The 21,666-nt window shown below is 33.9% G+C and overlaps 1 long non-coding RNA gene across 1 annotated transcript in view; it reads right to left on the reverse strand.

Moving 5' to 3' along the window:
* Positions 1-20,392, reverse strand: part of LOC141553363 (uncharacterized) — a 136,883-nt gene extending 116,491 nt beyond the window's left edge. The window contains exons 1-2 of the long non-coding RNA XR_012485424.1: positions 20,266-20,392; positions 19,842-19,874 (exon numbers count right to left, since the gene is read on the reverse strand). This is a non-coding gene — a long non-coding RNA (uncharacterized LOC141553363). The remainder of the gene's footprint in view (positions 1-19,841; positions 19,875-20,265) is intronic.
* Positions 20,393-21,666: the final 1,274 nt, after the last annotated feature.

Here is a 21,666-nt window from a genome sequence, read left to right on the forward strand (position 1 = left end):
GAACAGGATGCAAAACAAAAGGAACAGGAGCAAAGGATGTCATCAAAGAGTTGTATGATCAAAAACAAAAATTGGAGTTTTCACATGTTGAAAATAACGGCTAACATAATAATTGTAGCTCATATACTAAATGCTTGTTGACTGATTAGTGAGCATGCTCTTCTAGATCCTTGTGATGTCAAAAAAAAAAAACAAAAAACAATGGGCTTCTGTGGCAGACTGATGGGAAGACATGGACAAGAGTTACATAGTTTGGGCAGGCCTGGATGAGTTTGTAGTCTGTATCACTGGAATAATATCTATATGGGTGAGGTCACAGATCCATTTGTGTGAATGTGTATTGGAGGCCAACAAATACAAATAATTTTAATTAGTCAGTAAGAAGATAAAATTCACCCACAGAGTGAATTTGTGACCTCTCTTACAGTTCAGTAGCCACTTATAGGCCCTGGAAGCTCTCAAAAATGCTGTCTTTCTTGATATTAGCATACCTCAAGAACTAACAACGTTAGGTCCAAGTGTCATTGGATCATGGACTCAAAGGACATTAATGGTAGTAGGATATTGTATTAAAGCAAAAAGAATGGCAGACTATTATAAGAATTTTACTTTTTGCTTTTTATTTGAAGAAGGGTAGAACTTTATGTGTTTAGGGTTAGGGTAACTTCCTTTCCCCTACTCACTCAAAAGAAAAGCAAAAGAAAAAGGTCATTGAAGCATTTTTTTTTTCAATTTATAGAAAAGAAAAAAATCCAGAAAGAAATACAAGCAAAGAAATACAGCTTTAAAAGTTACACTGTGAAATTATTATATTTTTAAAAGAAAAGCAAATTATATGTAACAGTTTCCTGCATAATCCTTTTTTTCTCTTTTATATATATGAAAATGTCAACTCAATTTATGTAAGCTTCTTATATTATTATTATTTTTTCCTTTTATTTGCAACTCCAGTGCTTGGCACTTAATGCTTATTGCTTGCCTCTATGAATCTCAGTTTTTTCAGTTTACTTTTTATTTCATGAAGAAGTCTTATGGGTCAAATAATATGAGGAGTGTGAAAGCACTTTGTGAACTGCAAAGTTTGTAAATGGCATCTCATACTCTTATTAAAATCTATCAGTTCTTATTCACTAAACACCTGAATCAGTGACTGTCCCTGCTTTCCCCACCTTCTCCCCTCCATATCCTTCGTTCTGATTTTGGTTCAAGCAGTTTGAAAAGTGATTTATTCTATCAAGTTTTAAGCATTCCCAGTTGACCATTTGTGGTGTCATGGCAGCTAGTCTGTTAGTAAGGTGGTCAATCTATTGTCCTTTATTCATCCTACAAGACTCATGTAGATTCTTCTTCAGTCATAGGTTACCTAGGGTAGAATAGGGTTTGATATAGAAAAGTAGAAGTAGAAAGCCAATAGTTCCTTTTGTTGATTTTTTTTTAATCTTATATGAAAATTGTTTGAATGTAATTGTTTGCATGTTGTCTCTCCTATTAGATTGTGAGCTCTTCAAAGATTCAGACTATTGTGGCCTTCTTTGTAATCCTCAGTATTTAGTAAAGTATCTGACACATAGCAGACACTTAATAAAGTTTATTGACTAACTGGCTTCCACCTCTGCCCATGAATGAAGCCCTTCCCAACTCAATTCAGCAAATATTTTTTAAGCAACTACTTTTGGACCAAGCACTGGATCAGACTCTGAGGATATAAGACAAAAAAGAAACAGCCTTCACTCTCAAGAAGCTTACGTTGTATTAGGAGAGTGGAGATACATTATGGACAGAGACAAGGATAGTGGGACAAAGGATCTGCCCAACTTCTAATATTATTATTATTCTAATTCTATTACAGAAAAAGTACCAATGGTGCCAGGGGGAGGGAGGGGAGGAGAGAAGGAAGAGTACAGATAGAGTAAGGGGAATCACAGAAGGGGCTTCATGGGTGATGTAGCCCCTGGGCTGAGCCTTTTCAGAGACAATTCCTGGTGAAAGGCAGCCTGTGAAAATGCATGGAAAATAGAGGTGAAATGTCAAGGTAGTGGAAGAGTTAGCAGTCCAAAAGAGTCTTTATATATCATTCTCCAGATGGCACTGAGTGTTGAGGGAAAGCTTTTGCTCATAAGGTAGGTGTATTCAAATGTGAACCTAGGGAGTTTTACTTTTTTTTTTTTTTTTTTTTTTTTGGTAGAAGGCAAATATTTATTGCATACTTATTTATAAGAGACATTAATTTTTAATTTAATAAAGAAACTAAAACTTAACCAATTCATTTTTCTTTAAATTAATTGAATATAATGAGAGGCACCTTGTGAGTAGAGGCCTGGACTTAAAGCCAGGAATGGTGTGACTTCACATCCCTATGACCCTGGGCAAACCACCTAAACTCTCAGTGCTCTAGAAAGTTGCAGAGAGGGTGCTAACTTGCATTAGTAGAAGGAGTTATTTCACCTGAAGTTCACTATACTAATGAGAGTATACATTTAGTCTCTATATCTACTTTTAAAAAAATGCAAACTTTACTTTAAAAAAAAAAAATGCAAACTGCAGACACTTCCCCTAATATATAGAACAAATTTCAGCCTTAGCTTCTTTGTCAAAAAACAAAACTAAACAAAAACAAAAAAAAAACCTTTCCAACTAGATCTTTTTCTCTTAGCCCTGCACTTAGACATAAAGAGTCAAAAGGGGAGGTTAACTATTGGTAACCAGCTTAAAAATTAAGTTTTTAATTTTTCTTGCCTTCTTTGGTTGTACTAAGCAATAAAAAAACCAAATGGCTATAGTAATCAAAGGGGAAAAAAAAATGTTTAGTTGAACATAGGGCTTCCTGGGAATGGGAAAGAGGAAAGGAGTCTTCACCATTTTTTGCTTAGCAGAAGTACCTTTGGAGCCATAGCAGGATAGAGAAGAGTCACAGAAAACATCAAGGTAGCATAGCAAGTAGAGTGCTGAGCCTCAAGTCAAGACAGAATTGATTTCAAATCCAATTTCTAACACTAGTTTGATGTCTTAGAGAACTCAAACTCTGTCAACCTCAGTTTCCCCATCTGTAAAATATGGATAATAATAGCAATTATCTCCCAATGCTATTGTAAGGTTCAAATGAAATAATACTTGTAAATCACTTTGCATACACTGAAGTGTTAATGTAACTATTATTGCTATTCAGGAGTCAAATCCCTAAACAAATTTTTTTTTTTTTTCTCTCCCACCAAAATCTCTTGGAATGCATAGATAGGAAAGGAAAGAAGGAAGCAGGTATATTGTCAGCAATTGTAGCAACAACTGGGAAAGCCCTCTCCTATCCCTGTTGATTTTCGGTTCTAGAAAACTCAAACAAGTACTTCTGAGCTTCTTGTTTTTGCCCTTTGGATTTTCTTCAGATTAGTACTTACATGAATCAATTCAATACAACTCCATCCAATTCAATAAATACTTATTAAGCATGTTTTATATAATTGGTATTGGGGATGCAAAAAAAAAAAAATGCCACTAGAAAATTGTTAGAGAATTTGGACATAGAAGTCTTCTAGTCTAACATCCTGATTTTATAGAGCAGAAAACTCAAGTCAAAAGAGGAGAAATCACTTTCCCAAGATCATGTAGCTGGCAGTCTAGGCCTTCAGAATTCAAGATTATAGTGCACTCTCTACCATCTATTGCAATTGGGACAGTGTTGGAGTCAGTTTGAATTGATAAAATTTTTAGTGTGAACATTTAAACCTCAGAAATCACAAATGCTACAAATAAGGGTTTGATCTATTGTTTTGCTGATTGTCTAGATTTAAAGAAGTGATGGAGAAAAATGTTATTTCTTAAGATTAAACTTAAAAATGTGTTGTGTTTTTGAAGAGAGCTTGTTGATAAATATTTACCGAACATTCTTGCTATAACTTCAAAGATAGAAAAAGTTAGGAACCTTAAATCCTTAAAGCACCACTTTTTTCTTTTTTTTTTTTTTCTTTTTTTTTTTTTTTTTGGCCATCGGCTATAGAAAAGTTCTAATAGGCATGGGATTTAAACTTGGAAAGGGCCTGACCCTAGACTAATATCCTTTTACTGAGGAGGAAATTAGGGCAAAGAGAAGGAAAACACTCACAAATAATATAATAGCAGATCTAGGAATTAAACCCAGGTCCTCTGATTCCAAAGTCTACCTCTGACTTCAGTCCCCTACACACTTTTTGGATCATGCAATCTCTACCCTCAAAGAATCTTATGACATAACCTTATTTATTTTTGGAAAACAAAATGCATTTTAATTTAATTCCATAACAGTTCATTCATCAGCCAAGCTGGTAAATGAAGAAGACTTTAAGTAATATTATTTTTTAATTTTTAATTTTTTTTTTACTTCTGTATTCTTGCTTTATTTTGAGTTTCACATTCTCTTCTTCCCTTCAGCTCCTCTCTGATGCCATCACAAGTTTAGCATTGGATAGGACCTCAATATCCATCAGTTCTAATCCATTCATAAGAACTCGCAATATAACATGCCCCAAAGTGATCTTCCAGCCTCTGAGTGAAGACCTCTAATGAGAATTCACTATCTTTTGAGGCAGCCCATTCCATTTTCATGCAATCCTAAGTTTAAGGAACTTTCTCTAGATATCTAACTTAAATTTGCCTCTTCCTCTCATTGCTCCTGGTTCTGCCTTTCATATACTTGAATTTAGTTTATCATTCCTTCCCTTTATCAACTCTATCTCCCTAGATGCAACAATTTGTTTCCCTAACTCAACCTGTAGATCTTGGGATTCTGTGCACTTTGCAAGGGACCAATATTACTAAATGACACAAAAAAATTGATGTATAAACCTATTTTTGTATGGACTGAACTGAATGTTCTCCTTCACTTCTTCTGCCTCCTGGTTTAAAAATAGCATTTTTATGTAGTATCATCCTTGAGCCAAGCATTCTGATAGGTGCTTTACAAATATTATCTCATTTGACCCTTACAACAACCCTAGGAGGTAGATGCTATAATGGTGCCCATTTTACAGAAGAGGAATTTGAAGTAGATAGAGATTAAGAGACTTGTCCATGATTGTATCACTAATAAGTGTCTGAATATGGATTTGAACTCAGGTCTTCATAACTACAGGTCCAGTGTTTTATCCACTATGCCACCAAGCTACCTAAATGACAGGGTTTTTTTCTTGTTGTCACCCCCTTTTGCTAGTGCCTTTACTTATTAGATTACTTCCAATTTATCTATTATGTGCCCATTATATACCTACTAAGCACCTATATGGTAGGCCCCATATATTGGAGATACAAATAAAAGCAACCAGAAATTATGATAAGTTGTTCCTTTTACCCCCATAGGGTAAGTAAATGGCTTCAACAGTTTGCTCATTTTTGACATTTTTAAAATTAAAATATTTTAGTTAAAATAGTTTCATAAAAGATTCATAATAGGTAGAGAAGAACATTATATCATATTATATCAAATTATATATATATATACATGTATCAAATTAGAGTTGGAGAAAACCTCATTAATTATATCATTCAAATCCCTACTTGATTCTTTTGCATTCTTTATATAAAGCATAGAGTTTTATTTTGTTTTGTTTTTTAGAGACAATCTTTGGATTCTTTGAATTCAGAAGTTAAAAATATTTTTCTTACTTATTTTTTATATTATAGCATTCAGATTTTTTTGGCTTGCCATGTCCTATAAGGTCTATGATACTTTGAACACACAATTTTCAGATGAAGAAATTAAGACCACTTCTAATCATATAAAAAGGTGCTCTAAATCATTATTGATTAAAGAAATGCAAATTAAGACAATTCTGAGATACCACTACACACCTCTCAGATTGGCTAAGATGAGAGGAAAAGATAATGATGAATCTTGGAGGGAATGTGGGAAAACTGGGACATTAGTGAATTGTTGGTGGAAACTATTATGCTCAAAAAATTATCAAACTGTGTACACCCTTTGATCCAGCAGTATTTCTATTGAGTTTATATTCCAAAGAGATCTTAAAGGAAGGAAAAGTCTATGATACTTAAGTTTGCCCTGTCGTCTTCTGTCAATGATATCATCTATCTAGAGATTATGTAATTTTTAAATATTATTACTTTTTTCTTCTCTTCTTGTAAATCATTATCTAGTAGATCATACTAAAATGTATATTTGTATTCACAAACAGTTCTCTCTCTCTCTTTGCATCTTTGGAGAAAATTTCCATCAGATATTTAAGTTTTTCTATTCTGCTAATTATATCTGCTGTATAAGTCATACATTTTGCCATTTGTTCCTTTTTAGGTATTTCTTTTAAGATTCTGATATCTCTAACCATTCAAGATCATCTTGCTTTGTGTGCTCTGTGTCACTGAGTATTGACTCAATTTCCTTTAACATGCTACATTTATTAAGAGATGTTTGCAATTATATAAATGTATTAATAGTCACCATCCCTTATTTATTTATTGATTTATTTATTTGTTTGTCTATTTTTGAGGCAATTGGGGTAAAGTGATCTGCCCAGGATCACACAGCTAGGAAGTGTTAAGTGTCTGAGGCCATATTTGAATTCAGATCTTGGTGCTCTATCTACTTCAGGGCTGCTGCTTTATCCACTGCACCAATTATCTGCCCCTTCCCTCATGTTTGAATAACTTCCCTCTCAATTATCTGCTTATGTCCTAGGATTTTAATTGAATTTTCTTCCTACTGAAGTCTATGATGAATGCATCCTCCCCTCATTATATTATCACTTCATTCACTTTCTGATTCCTTCTCCTTTGATATGGTTCTTAGGGGACTGGATTTCAAAGCTTATTAGCCCTCTTCTCTGTTGGAACATTGACTTTTCCTTGTACCAAAAAGATTCTTGGAGGGAAATCCTATTCAACTGGATGCCAGCCCTTTTACCTTCAAACTTGGTGCAGTCTACCATGCATGCATATTGATGCCTTGCCCAAGTACCCTCTGTCCTTTACTCTGTGACTGAGTACAGGGAGAGATCGTTCTCACTTTCCTATATATTACTCTCCTTAAAGTAGGTGGGCAGAGTTGATATTGGCTGCTTGTTGCCAAAGTGGTGGGGTGAGGGCAGGGGCAGTGTGTGCAGGCAGAGGGAGAGAGACAGAAAAGGAAAATGCTTAGTAAATCTCAAAGCACAAGTTGGTGGGTTAGGTTGTATGGCTGCTGGACCAGAGGGGCTGAGTGAGTGAGTTAGGAATTATTATTATTTCAGGATGTTGTTGCCTCCTTAGGTTTCTTGGAGTCTTGACCTGAGAATATAGCATATTTGCTTTTTCTTTGCTGAATAATTCCTCTCTCTCTCTCTCTCTCTCTCTCTCTCTCTCTCTCTCTCTCTCTCTCTCTCTCTCTCTCTCTCTCTCTCTCTCTTTAAGGGAGTTCATGAGGTTTAGTGAAGATTGGGGAAAATATCCATCCTCTGTCTTTTTTATCATTTGACCCAGAAATCTGACTCCTTGTATATAAGTGAGGAAACTGAAGAGGTGTCAATTGACTTGTCCAAGGTCACAAAGAAGCAGTCGGTAGAACTTAGGTTTTAAAGCAAATCTTCTGACCTCAAATCAAGTACTTTTACCACTATACCATACTGCTTACTATTAATGTGAAAGAGGCAGTGAAGAAGTCTATAAGAGAAATTACTTAGATGCAGAAAAGTGATAAGGAGTAAAATGCAGTTGTGAGAGTATTTGAGAATCATCATGATGAAAAGAAAAGGCCCCTAGAGTAAAAGCAGAAGCTTTAACTTTCCCACTTATTCACTGTGATACTTTATAGGATCTACTTCCTCCCTTTAAGATAATAGGATCGTGGGGTACCCAGATGGTACAGGGATAGAGTACCAGTCCTGAAGTCAGGAGGATTTGAGTTCAAATCAAGCCTCAGATACTTAACACTTAGCCACGTGACTCTGGGCAAGTCACATAACCCCAATTGCCTACCAAAAAAAAAAAAAAGATAATGGGACTGAACTGGAAGATATCTGAGGATTCTTCCCACTCTCATATCCTATGATCTATACAGTCTGCTGACATTCTATGCACTTTGCTCTAAGGACCCTTCCAAGTCTGTGATTTGATGATACTAAGGGAATGTATTCTCTATTGTGAATTGAAAACACAGGTCAAATTGTTTCAGAAGGAGGTTGAATGGTGAAATGGAAAGAATACTAGATTTGGAGTCAAATGCTCTAGGTTCAAGGTCTGGCTTTTTCACTGATTTTTTCACAAATTAGACAAATCAATTTATCTCTCAGTCTTAGTTCCTCATCTGTAAAATGGACATAATAAAAGCAAGGTGGTTGTGAGAAATGAGATTTTAAACAAATTTGCATATAAATATATATATATATTATATATATATATATATATATATATATATATATATATATATATATATATATATATATATATATATATATATGCATTAGCAAATATGCCTTTACATAGATAGTGATTTTCAATCCTTAAAAAAGAGATACATAAAATGCTTGTAATTTCTATGTTGTTTGTAAAAAGAAGGCCTTGGATTAGATGGGCTCTAAGGTTCCTTTCCAGCTCAAAATCTATGATGTTAAGAAACTGATATCACTGCTTGCTCCATCATGTTAATTTACATCTATTTAGCTTAAATCATTTACCTTGAACCATTACCAATTAAGTTTAGGATGGTTTTCAACATGACTCAGAAAAGAATAGTATCCAATTCAAAGTTGCATTGCAAAATTTGCACAAGATCCCTTAGTCAGTGAAGACATTGTCAGAACTGGTCCCTCCATATTTCTGCCTATTCAAGTTCTGCTTTTCCTGCAAGGCTCAAAATAGCTGCCACCTTCTTCATAAAGCCTTTTCTGATCTCCACCCAACCCTCAGGTAAAAAGTGGGTTCTTCAAATTTTCCTAGACCACTGTATCTAGGGTTTACCTTTTCCCCTATTATGCTCTGCCCTGTGTCATACTTAATTGTCCATTTACTCTAGTAGATTGTAAGCAACTTGAGGGCAAGCACTATATCTTAAATATCTTAATAGCCCCAATGTGTACCTTGTACACAATAGAATATTAATAAATATTAGTTGAATTGGTTTGTTGTTTTCTTTTTGTTATGCTTCAATTCATGATTTTGTGATGACATGGTGATATGAAACCAGTCTCAAAGTCATTTAAATATTGCCTCTAACCCATACTTGGCATGTGACCCTAGCAAGTCATTTAATCTATAGTGCTTTAAATTCTAGGCAATTCTCCAAGTCTATAAATAGTAGAAAAGGTGCTGACCTGCAGTGGTAAAGGAAATTTCCTCTCCTGAGGTTTCCTTATATCTTTATATCCTTATATATATCCTATATATATATATATATATATAAAGACACTATCTTTATTCTAAATGATAATCATATTAATCCTTTATACTTGGGTTTATAGATTTTCTCATGACATGCCAGAGTTAGAAGGAACCAAAGAACTTACAGAGATTATCAGACTTAGAAGAAAACAGAATATAGCACATTGAAGCTGGAAGGAGTTTGTGCTTTCATTCTAGTCTACCTCCATTTTGCATATAGAGAAAGTGAAACCCAGAAAGTGAAAAAAAAAAATCATTTGCCTACATTTATTCAACAAATTAGCAAGAATCAAAGTTCAAACCCAGGTCTTCTGATTCCAAGTCCTCTATTCATTCTATAAAATAAGCGATTAATTTTATTATATGTTTGAAAGGAATAGCAAATTGTATAGCAGATTTGTAATTTCATGTTCAAGCACCTTTTTATTGTACTATATTATAAAAATATTTGTCTTATCCCACAAATGAAAAATATTTAAATATGGTGGATGAAAAAAATTATGCTATTTTGTGTATATTTTACATATATATTAGATTATATATTGTTCCAATTTCAATGACCAGGATTATTGATCTGCTCCCATATTTTTACCTGCCTCAGAGGGGCCTTTGATGATCTAATTAAATGCACTAAAAGTTCTGCAAGATCTATAGATGAAAGATTCTAGTAATATAATACTCATTTTAAGAGTATTTTATTTCTCTTAACATATCTTAAAGGTAAGTGGAGTTTGAATGTTTATTTTATAGGTCAAAAGACTTAAAGCAATGGCTTTTCTAGGGCTTTAAAAAGAACAAATGCTAGAACTTGAAGTAAAAGGGAGAATTGAGTTTCTCCAATCTCTTCTCACAACAGATCCCATAGGAGTTACAAATTAATAGTTGTGTTTAAAATAATTGACCATTCATGAGGATATAGCCCTATATATCAATAACTTGGATCTGGAAGAAGTGCCAGCACTTTAATTAGCTACCCATATTGATTGTTGGTAGGGGTTACACAGATGTTAAATTTTTTTTTAAATTATAAAACTACCATCTAATTTTTTAAACTTTGCATGACTATATCTGCCTTTGTTTCTGCTTGTATAGAAATTAAATTTTGCCTTTTCCTGCAAAATTATCTTTTATAGTCTGCTGGCTTATGATAATAATACTTTGTACTTCTCCAGTGCCTTTTATCCATGAATCTCAAAGCACTTTATAAACTTTAATTAATTCTTGCAACAAGTCCTGTGAGGTAGGTAAGTATTATTATCCCCATTTTACAGATAAGGAAACTGAGACATTGAGAAGTTAAGTAACTTGCCCAGGGCCTGAAACAAGTCAGTAGCTAAGTCTGAACAAGAATACCAAGTCTTTGTCTCCTGGGTCTCCACTTGGCCCAATAGGCTGCACTATTGTTCTCTTAAAGTCCCAAGGAATGATTGATGGGAGTTGGGGGAGAAGCGGCAGCTGTCCAAATCAATTGCAGTACACACTTAAATACATGTTATACATGTTACAGGCGTTATGGTGAATTATATAAGTTGACTCATAGATTTTACCTCAGGGGAAAGTTGTATCTTGATGTGAGAAGAGATGTGCCTATAAATCCCTGTATTAGCACAAAGTGACTGGATCTCCACAGCACCAGTCTTGCTGGTGTAGTGGGGGAGATGGGGTGGACACAGATATGCTTTTTATTATACTGCTAGGATGGCTTGAGATTTTTGGGTTTTTTTAAACAATACAGAACATAGAGAAAGATTTAGAGAAATGTTAATCCTTTTGTACCCTTTTGCCTTTGATTATCCTAAGACTATACTCTGAGGAAGTTACTGACAGTGAAGGGTAGAAGGAATGATAGAAACATACAAAAAATGTTCCCGGCAACACTCTTTGCAATGACAAAAGATGGAAATAAGTCATAAGTGCATTGATTGAGATGAAATGAATAAATTGTGGTGTGTGAATATAATGGAGTATGATTAACTGATAAAAAGAGACATATATGAAGAAAGAAAGAAAGGAAAAAGCATTTACTAAATAATTACTGTGTGCCAGACAATATGCTAAAGCACGTTGCAAATATTGCACTCGAATCTTGAAACAAAGTTGGGAAATAGGTACAATTGTTATCCTCATTTTACAAATGAAGAAACTGAAGCAGAAATAGGTTAAGTGACTTATCCAGGATCAGAGAGCTAGTAAGTTTCTAAGGCTGAGTTTGAACTCAGAACTATCCTGACTCCAGATCCAGCATTAAATTCACTGTGCCACTTATTTGAAAAATACAAAATAGAGAAAAATGTTTAGGAAGTGATGTGGAATAAAAGGAGAAACAAAAGAACAATTATACAATATGCAAATATATAAATAATATTGAATGAAATCATAAAGTTCAAGGGAATACATTAATTTTGTTATGGGAAGGTAAACAAATTATAAATAATAGAAGTTTACGATAAATTAGACCTTGAGCAAGTCACCCACCTCAGTTTCTGCATTTGTAAAATGGGATTAATGATAGTACCAAGATACCCTACAAGGTTGTTGTGAAGATAAAATAAAATGGTATACATATAGTTTTTTGCAAATCTATATTATATTAGAGCATAACTATAGTTATTAATTTATTATCATCATCAATTAAAGCATTCTCAAGTATCACTTCACATCCAAAAAAATAAAGATGAGAAAAAACAAACAATAAATGTTGGAGGGGCTATAGAAAGATAGGCACACAGATAAACTTTGGGGAGTTATTATGAATAGCTCCATTCATTCTGGAAATCAATTTTGGACTGCACCCCCCAACCAAATATTACTAACCAAAAGTTACTAAATATTAAATAAAATGCCTTTGAACCTATTGATCCCACTTATTGAGTAATGATAGAAAAAGGATCTTATGTCTCAAAATATCCAAAGTATCACTTTTTGTAGTAACAAAAATCTTGAAACAAAGTAGATGGTGTATGGCAAAACAAATAATGGTATGGATGTGATAGAGTGTTATTTCACCATTTGAAATTGTTAACATAAGTAATTCAGAGAAACATAGAAAGAAGATTTGTATGATTAGAGCAAGGAAAGAGGACCAGAAGAGAAACATGTATGATGAACACAATAATTTAAATGAAGACAACAAAAAAGAAGACAGAACTCATATAAAATATAATGATTGATATTGACTCCAGATAACTGATATTGAACACATTTCCTTTCTTGTGGTGAATTATTGGTACAGAATGTTACATAGTCTGATATATAAATTAATCTTCTTCCTTTTACATGATCATTGACCAATATGGGAGAATTTTGCAAGCCTGCTACATTGAAATAAGCTATGTGCTCACCCAGCATTAGAAATAAGTAACAGTGTGGCAGCCCTCTTTGTAGTGGCTAGAAACTGGAAACTGAGTAGATGCCCATCAATTGGAGAATGGCTGAATAAATTGTGGTATATGAATCTTATGAAATATTATTGTTCTGTAAGAAATGACTAGCAGGATGATTTCAGAGAGGCCTAGAGAGACTTACATGAACTGATGCTGAGTGAAATGAGCAGGACCAGAAGATCATTATACACTTCAACAACAATACTATATGATGATTAATTCTGGTGGACGTGGCCCTCTTCAACAATGAGATGAACCAAATCAGTTCCAATAGAGCAGTAATGAACTGAACCAGCTACACCCAGCGAAAGACCTCTGGGAGATGATTATGAACCACAACATAGAATTCCCAATCTCTCTACCTTTGTCCGCCTGCATTTTGGATTTCCTTCACAGGCTAATTGTACACTATTTCAAAGTTCGATTCTTTTTGTACAGCAAAATAACTATTTGGACATGCATACATATATTGTATTTAATTTATACTTTATTTTAACATATTGAACATGTGTTGGTCAACCTGCCATCTAGGGGAGAAGATGGGGGAAGGAGGAGAAAAATTGGAACAAAAGGTTTGGCAATTGTCAGTGCTGTAAAATTACCCATGCATATAACTTGTAAATAAGAAGCTATTTTTAAAAAAAAAGAAAGAAAGAAAGAAGAAGAAAAAAGAAATAAGTAACAAAAACTGCCTTTACATCCTGCTGAAGTTTAACTATCATCCTCCCAACAGCAGTAGTTACAACTAAATACTATTAAGTTAACATGTATGTATGTCTTTTATGTTTCTAATATTTAGAAGATTCATTTTATTCACTGAATGCCTCTTTATTCTCTGCTTTTTGAGGGGTTCTTTAGATATGAACTACAAATAATATCATCCCTAGAGTGCTTGGGTAGAGGACAAAATAAGCCAATGAATATGAGGAAAAAGAGCCTAAGCTTTTACATGAAAGGCAAGTACTCCCAGGACTGAACCCAATCCAAACTGTATATTTGGATACAGAACAGGGAGTGAGCACAGTACCTCCAGTCCCTGTTGTGATCTAGAAACCATTCCTCATGGTTAGGATCACCTGCCATCCATTTATAATTCTCTCCCCTAGTTAGTCCCCTACAAAGAATTCATACTTTCCCAGGATATTCAATAGATGGACCTAAAAGTCTCTTTTTCTAACCCTGGGCAGCAAAAATTTTTTCCCCTAAGACTCCATCTTGAAACACTAGAATAATTTTTGGTTTCTCACTTTCCTTTCTCCTCCTCTGGCTCAATTTCCTGTCAAAATTCCATTATGCTATCAGAGTGCCTTTTTCTTCCTCACATAACCGATCTGGCTGTTGTCTTTATTGTCTTTGCCAAAATCATGGTTGACCACACCCAAAGTTCCACCACACCCATGTCTCACTTAGATCCTTGCGGCACAAGATAACACTCAAAATTAGAGATTATAGCTACTTCTCATATCCCTGTTAGAGAGCCTAGGATATTATTATCACTTTATAAGGAGAGGTTTATAAGCTCAGTACTTAATAGGTTGTTTATTTCCATCTAAGTATTTTGCCTTTAATTAAAGTAAGCTTCCACCAGAGGGTACCTTGATTATGGTTTCGAGCTAAAAACATATAAGTTTTTCCTAGTGATGATTAGCCAAGAAATAATGATATTCTCTTTACTAATAATACATAGATACTATAAAAATATCTATATATATGTATATATATATATATATATATATATATATACACTTACACACACTTACATATATGTGTGTATATATATATATATATATACATATATATATATATATATATATATATATATATATATATATATATATATATATATATATATATGTTACTAATTTTTAAATTCAGTTTCTGCTTCCCCCTCTTTTCCCTTGTGCCTTTTTCTTTCTTGAATTCTAATACAAGGAAATAAATATGGTATTTTTAGCATATATTTAGCACATAGCAATGAGGAGGCAAAAGCCAGAGTCAATTATCAGGTCATCTCTCCACATGGGTTACTTCCCTGAACTATGCTTGTAGGGGGCCTGGCTGCAAGGAGGGTCAGTGTTCTGGATATCTGGGACATTTGGCTTTCTTTTCCTTTTGATGTAAGTTGGTGCTGGTGCTGGTATTTGTACAATAGTTGGACCATCAGAGAATAATACTTCTCTATAGTGGATTGTAGTGGAAGGTATATAGGCTTTAGGCAGGGCTGGTTTTTTGGAGGAAGGATTAATGCTGTTCCTGGGGGGCAGCTCTTGGTACAAGGTCTTAGGCTGTCTCCACCACCAAAGTCTAAGGGAGATTATGGTTGAGGTGGTAGTAGTAGTTTCACTACCATAGCACATATTACTTTCTATCTCTCAGAATGCCTTGTAAAGAGAGAAAGACTGACTTGCTTGTCCATAGGTGGCAGCTAATCAGCAAACTGATTATATACTGTAGTTGCTCAATCCACAGAAATAATGTATATGCAGTGCTTTGTAAATTGTGAAGCACTATTCACTTTAATGTGATGAGTTGTGCTTAGTGATCTCATCAGCTCCAATGGATTCAATTATTTTTATGCAGATGACTCCCAGATCTATAATATTCAGCTCTAATCTCTTTTCTAAGTGCTAGTCTCACACAACTGCCTTTTGGGCACTTCAAATTGGATCTCCCATAGACCATCTCAAACTTAACAAGTGCAAAATAAAACTCATTACCTTTTCCTCATAACCCTTCCCTCTCTTCAACTTCCTTCCCATGATCAAGGGCACCAATATCCTTCCAATCACCCAGTCTCAAAACTTCTGAATCATCCTTGGCTCCTCACTTAAATTTATCCCACAGATCCAACCTATTGTCAAATGTAGTTTTTTCCTTCACAATTATCTCTCACAAAATCCCTTCTCTCCATTCACAGTCATCACCCTATAGAAGACCTCATCATCTCCCACCTGGACTACTGCAATAACCTTCTATTTCTCCCCAATTTATGTCTCTTCCCTACTCCATTCCATTTTCCTAAAGCCAAAATCTAACCATGTTACTTCCTTACTCCAGTTACTCACTACTTCCTCCAGAATAAAATGTACAATGTTCTATTTGTTACTTAAAATCCTTTACAAGCTCTCCCTTTCCAACTTTTCTGTCTGGTTTTTGTTTGTTTGTTTGTTTTTGTTATATATGGCCCTCAGTCTATCTTCTGTTTGCCTCTTCACTGATTATCACCCAAACTCCAATGCATTTTCTCCTTACCAGACCTCTTTCAAAACTCAGCTCAAATTCTACCTTTTCTATAAGCTTTTCTCATTTTCCTCCTTCCCCAATCCCATGGGGATTTTGCCTTCTTCTGCAGATTGCCTTCCTTTTAGACAGGAATAGATCTTGCATGTACACATCATTTGTGAATTCTCTCCTTCATTAGAATGTGGACTTCTTGAGGTAGCCAAGGGCCTTATTTTCACCTTTTTTGTATCCCAGCACACAGTTATGATGCAAATAATGTTCCCCTTGAACTTTTTGGGGCAGAGGGAAATTCTCTTAGAACTCTTGAGAAGCTCTCCTCTGACAGAGATCCACCCGTGAGGGCAGTTAAATGGCTTCATTAAGATTAGCCCTGGACCACTTCCTACTTAGCTCAAACTTAAGTGGTCTCATTTAGCTGGAGATCTGAACCAGCTGAAAATTGGCTCGAGATCACTCTCAATAAGTGGTTTCATTCAATCAGAAATCTAGGCCTGGAGGCAGTGATAACATTGGAAATAATTTCTTTCAATTGAAACTCCAATCTCAGATTTCCTATTTAAAGGACAATTTTGGGCTCATTTCTTTGCAGAAGCTCAAAAGCAGGATCATGCCATGCCAAGGAATCTCTTTCTCCTCGCTGCCTTAGAGGGCCCCTATTCCCTGTGAAGAGATACCCTCTTCTCAGTGTTAACAGACATCTGTTTATCTCTCTGCCTAGGACCTTGATCTCCCTGTCAGGACCTTGCCACTGAAGAAGTCAGCAAAAGCTAACTTTTCAGTGCCAATAAACTTCCTTTTGCCAGTCTAATATTTCAGGTTTATGAATTCTTCATGTTGGATCTGCACTGACCAAAAAGGGGTTCCCACAACTCTCTGCACTGCCACTAACTGCATCATTTGGTTCACTGATCCAGAATAACTCATCAGTTATAGTACTTAGTAGATAGTAAGCACTTAATAAATGGTGGCTGACTGATTGAACTATTGTTATCATTACTGTTTTTATTGTTGGTAAGATGAGTTTATGTAGGAAGTAGGATTTCAGTAGAACATATTTTTAAAATTGAGCTTATAAGGAAGCATTTGATTTGAACCTAATGGAAAGGGGAAAAAGGAAGAGAGGAAAGAGACAGAGACACTTGGAGAGGTAGGCAGAGGGAGAAAGAGAGACAGAGAGAAACTGCAGAGAGAGAGAGACAGAGCTGGAGAGAGTGTTGAGAGAATTCAAATTAGGAACAGAGAATAATAAAACAAACTTGTAGATTTATGTTGAGACAAATTATGAAGGATTTTGCATGGTAGATTGAAGAGTTTAAACATGATTCAGCAGGCAATGAAGAATCATTATGAAGTCTAGAACAAGTGAATGATATAATAATTAACATTTCCTTATTTTAATTATTTTATTGATGAAGCACTTCTATAGTTCTGTCATTTTGCCCTCCCATTAACTTTTCTAACAATGATTTACCTTTCCAACAATATTTTACCAACTATTGCTTAATATACTGGTGTAGAGGGCCAGAACTCTGGAGAAGTATACTTAAAACAAGGTGTTAACTCAGTGGAATTGATGAGATAATGGTTCTCTAGTTCACATATATCTAGTATGATATAATGATATAATCACTCTAGTTTGATATAATGATATAATCACTCTAGTTTGATATAATGATATAATCACTCTAGATTGGCTTTTACTCAGTATACTGTAATGATGTAATTGTAATAGAGTATTATATATATAGGCTTAGAGAACTGGGAGCAAAGTCAGACTCAGAGGGAGACTGTTTGAGACTGCCAGGCTGCCAGGCTGCCAGACTGCTGGAAGAGTCTGGGTCAGACTATGACAGACTATGAAGGAGACAATACTTTTAGACTCTATTCTTGTCAATCCTCGTGGTGACTATCCTGCTGAGACCAAGGCCTTTCCACAAGACCTCCAGAAAGCTAGCCAGAACATTACACACTAGAAAATAAATCTATTGTTAAGGAGGATTTTACAGACAACTCTAATTCTTTGTGATAATCATAATCATAATCATTATAGACATTTATATGGCCCTTCAAAGTTTGCAAAGTGCTTTTTATTCATTATCTAATTTGAACTTCATAAAAATCATGTGAGGGTAGGCCTATTACCCACAATCTGCAAATGAAGAAACTGAGGTTTAGAAAGATTAAGTGACTTTTCCATGTTCACATCAAAAGTGTCAGAGATGGTATTAGAATCTAGGTCTTCTTTGCTTCAATTCTAAATGGGAAAATCATTAAAATAAAACACCTGTGTGACCCTGGGCAAGTCACTTAACCCTGCTTGCCTCAGCAAAAAAACAAAACAAAACAAAACAACAACAACAACAACAACAGCAACAAACTCTTTTAAACAGCACATAAAGAATAACAAGGAAAAAAATATAAAGGAGGTAATGTATAGTCTTAGAAACTGAAGCATTGAAAGTGTAATGCTGGAGAAACTGAGGCAAGATAGAGATTAGAGAGTATTTAATAATTTATTTGAAAGGGAGAGATTTACTAGGACCAAATGGATCCATGGTTTGATCCTATAGTTGAATGAGACTATCATCTCCAAAAATCCAGCAAACAATGTGAATTCTCAATGACATATATACCTGTGGCTCAGACACAGGGGGTAGACTGAGGCAGGGGCGGGGTCAGGGTGCTGAGAGTGGAAATGGGACTCTGACAGGGTGGGATGAGCCACCAGACATGGGGATGACATAATGGGGGAGGCACCCCAGAGGGGCATCTTGATAAGATGGTATCTGACATTCTGATAGCTTGGAATGGGGAGAGGCATTCTTATATTCTAAAATATAACATCTTTTATCCTTATCAAATATTCTGATTAAGAGGGAGGGGTAGTTTTGCAGGATTGAGCAGAACATTTATAAACTGAGGAAGAACAATTAGGGAAAACCAAGGCAGAGCAATTTAGGGAAAATGAGTCAGGATAATAAAAGAGAATTGTGGCACAACAAAAGATTAAGTAACTTGTTTAATGTATTTGATCTAAAAATAGAAAAGAAGATGAGTGGAACAGATTAGATAAGGAAGAATCAAATAACAGAATTCAGTAACCTAGTGTTTAATTGATCCCAAGATATGAAGAAGGAATTTCCTATTTGATAAGAACTTATGGGAAAACTAGAAATTTGACAGAAATTAGGCTTAGACAAAAATCTTATACTCTATTCCATAATCAATACAAAATAGATATATGATCTGAATATCAAAAATCATATCATAAAACAACCAGAAGAGAAGCAGATCAATATTTTTCATAGATGTAGGTAGAGAATGAATTCTTAACCAAACATTATAAGCAATTATATAAAGGAGACAATTTTGCTCACATGAAATTAATGCAACTATGATAAAAAGGAAAGTAGTTAATTGGGTAAAAATCTTTGTATCAAATATCTTTTATGAAAGAATATATGGGCAGCTAAAGTATCAGGCCTAAAGTCAAGAAAATTCATCTTTCTGGGTTTAAATCTGGCCTCAGACAGTTATTAACTAAGTGGCTCTGGGCAAGACACAAAACAAATGAAAATAAAATAAAAGATATATCTAGAAATTATTTTGCCCAATCAAATGCAAATAAAGCTGATGATATAAATGCAATAGATATTTATAAAAATATAAAATATTCAAATATTACTCTGACTTGTCAGAACTAAAGCATAGAATTTATATAATCCAATCTGAGAGAAAGAAATTGAACAAGCAATAAATTAGTGTCCAAAGAAAAAATAATCCTGAGACCTGACAGATTTATAAATGAATTCTATAAAATAATTTTAAAAAATTAATTTGGATATTATATAAACTTTTTAAAAGGAAAATGAGTCATACCAAATTCCTTCTCTCATGCAAATGTCTTGATACCTAAACAAGAAAAAAATAAAAACAGAGAATAGAAAACTATTAACTATTACCTTTAGTCAATGTTGATGCAAACATTTTAAATAAAATATTAGTAAAGATGTTAAACTAATATATCATGAAGATTATTTACTATAATCAAACTGGATTCATAACAGAAATGCAAGGCTGATTTACGATTAGGAAAACTACCAGCAAAGAGCCATATTAATAACAAAAACAATAAATATCATATGATTATACATAATTCAAAAATTATTTTGAAAAGATACATATACATACACACACACACATGCACAGACACAAGAAAAAAATTAACCTTTCCTTAATATGGTAAGTATTTCTATTTAAAATCAAGAGCTAGCACTACAGCTAATACAAATAAACAACTGACCTTTCCAATAAAATCAGGAGTAAAGCAAGGATGTCCATTATTAACACTGTTATTTGATATAGTGCTAGAAATGGTAGAGATAACAAAATTAAAAGAAGAAAAATAAGGTCAATCCTTTCCTAAGTAGTGATTAGGAGAATAAGTTACCAATCAAGAGATTAAGATTTATTTATAGCAATGCTTTTTTTGTGGTAGCAAAAAAACCAAAAAACAAAAAACTAGAAACAAAGTGGATTTCCACTGAATAGGGAATAGCCAAAAAATTTTAATTTAACGAAACATTATTTAGTGGAATTTTAATGGATTTAATGGAATTTTATGGAATGGTATTTTGCTTTAACAAACAAAAAATTTAATGGAATATTATTTTACTTTTCAAAACAATAAAAATGATGAATATAGAGAAACATGGAAAGACTTGCATGAACTGATGCAAAGTGACATAAATAGAATCAAGAAAATGCCAATCACTAAAATGTAAATAAAAAGAAAAAACAATAACAATTTCAAAAATAAATGCTGTGAAATTACAGTGAATACTATTAGAGCCAAAGAAATGCTTTGAGAATACACATTCCTCTATTGCTCTGCAGAAAAGGGACACCAAATGTATGAAATATTCCACATAATATCCAATATTAAAAACATGTTGCTTAGTTTTGCAGAACTTTGTTTTTTTTTATTCTTTTCTTCATACTTTATTATAAGAAATAACTGTCTAGAAAAAAGTGAAGAAGAAATATAATGAAAAATAATGGTACAGAAATTTTTCAATAAAATTGATCTCAAAACCAGTAAACTGGGGTTTTGTATTTTATACATTTCTTAATGTGTATTGGTGTTAATAACAAATAACAGCAATAATTATTAATATCTAGCAACATATTTAATAATTTTTAAAAATATGGCCAGTTATTGAATATAATCAGCAAAAACCTATTTTCTTTTGATGTTTATCATGCATAGCTTTTTTTATACTTATTAAATTATTCCCACAGAATTTTTGTATGGAAAAACAGTCATATGAGTCACTAGTTATTAATGTTCTCTTGATCACTTTTTGGGGAGTAAGTAGTAATGTTCATGATTTTTCTCCTCTTCTGCCATCTTACCATCTTTTAATTATCTTGAGAATTAGTATCTTGATACTTCATATTTTTTACCCCCATTTAGTACAGCATTCTCTTGTGTATATTTTATCTTGTTTAGTTGTTTTTAATATTCATTTTATTGCTATTTACACTCCTAATGACACAAATTTGAGGTTTAGATGCTGGAGGACAAATATTGTTGCTTCAAAAGTCATTAATGTGCTAGAAAGTAGTAAGTGTCTATAAATACCATGGACAACAACAGCTGTCAATCAACCTAGCACACTGCCCCAGATTTCCTACTTCTCTA

Source organism: Sminthopsis crassicaudata, chromosome 2 (assembly GCF_048593235.1).
Source record: "Sminthopsis crassicaudata isolate SCR6 chromosome 2, ASM4859323v1, whole genome shotgun sequence".
Lineage (NCBI taxonomy): Eukaryota > Metazoa > Chordata > Mammalia > Dasyuromorphia > Dasyuridae > Sminthopsis > Sminthopsis crassicaudata.